Here is a 1,349-nt window from a genome sequence, read left to right as displayed (position 1 = left end):
AATTTTCTTAAAAATATCCAAAAACTTAGAAAATTGCTTATCTAATTTTTGTTTTTGAAAACGTTGAGGATAAGGAAGTAGAGTAGAGAGAATAGGAGGATTGTCAGGAAATGAAATTATTGGTGACGTGTCAGTCTCTCTTGGTGTGTCATCCACCATCTCGTCTTCTTCCACTTTATTCTTGCCTTGACCATTATTTTTAGCTGTAGGTGTGGACATGGTTTCCTTTGCTGGTGATTTATCAATTTCTCTTCCACTCCTAAGTGTGATGACATTGCATTGTTCCTTAGGATTCACTTCTGTGTTGCTAGGAAAAGTTCCTCTCTGTTGAGAATTTATAGTCGTGGCCAGTTGCCCAATTTGTATTTCAAGGTTCTTCATAGTGGCTCCCATATTGTTGCAATAAGTCTCAATGTTGTCTAGCCGTGCATCTGTCTTTTTAAACCTTGCTTTTTTCTCCTCAACAAAAGATATCATGGCATCCTCAAGTGACATCTTCTTCTCACCTTGATGACTCTCAAATTCTGCAGGAGGTTGCAGCACATTCCTTGTATTTCCATAACACAAATTCTCATGATTTCGAAGCCCTGAATGGTAATATTGTGGCAAAGGATCACCAGGATAGTTGTAGTTCCGATTGTTGATGTATTGAACCTGTTCATGACTCTCTCCATTGCTCGGATCTGTCCTACTTGTAGTTGCCACATATTCTGCACCTTGTGGTATCCTCTGGGTTGTCAAAGATGAAATCTGATGAGACAGAGAAGCAACTTGAGTTGAAAGTGCAGCAAACGGCTCCAATTCATAAATTCCAGCAACTTTCTTAGCCATAGTTCTTTCAGTTGGCCATTGATAGTTATTTGAGGCCATTTCTTCCAAAAGAGCAGTAGCACCCTCAGGTGTCTTTGACATCAAAGTTCCCCCAGATGCAGCATCAACTAAAGTTCGCGTTTGCCCATTTAACCCATTATAGAATATCTGAATTTGCAACCAATCCGGCAATCCATGTTGTGGACGGCGTCGAATCAAATCTTTATACCTTTCCCATGCTTCATAGAGTGATTCAAAATCATGCTGCTTGAATTGACCAATCTCACTCCTGAGTTGAGCTGTTTTTGCAGGTGGAAAGAATTTAGTTAGAAATTTTTTTGCCATGTCCTGCCAACTAGTAATACTCCCAGGTTGTAGCAACTGTAGCCAACCTCTTGCTTTGTCCCTTAAAGAGAAAGGGAATAATCTCAATCTATTGGTGTCTTCAGTAACACCATTGATCTTCATAGTATCACAAATCTCCAAAAACATCGCCAGATGGATATTGGGATCATCAAGTGGCGATCCATTGAATTGGG

General features: G+C 39.9%; 1 non-coding gene across 1 annotated transcript; it reads left to right on the top strand.

Annotated features, from left to right (window-relative positions):
* The first annotated feature begins 1,000 nt into the window (after positions 1–1,000).
* Positions 1,001–1,107, top strand: LOC131165197 (small nucleolar RNA R71). The gene has a single exon (XR_009139513.1). It is a non-coding gene; the product is annotated as a small nucleolar RNA R71 (small nucleolar RNA).
* The last annotated feature ends 242 nt before the right edge of the window (positions 1,108–1,349 follow it).

Source organism: Malania oleifera, chromosome 9 (genome assembly GCF_029873635.1).
Source record: "Malania oleifera isolate guangnan ecotype guangnan chromosome 9, ASM2987363v1, whole genome shotgun sequence".
NCBI lineage: Eukaryota > Viridiplantae > Streptophyta > Magnoliopsida > Santalales > Ximeniaceae > Malania > Malania oleifera.
The sequence above is the reverse complement of the archived record's forward strand: the minus strand, read 5'-3'. Positions and strand labels throughout refer to the sequence as shown.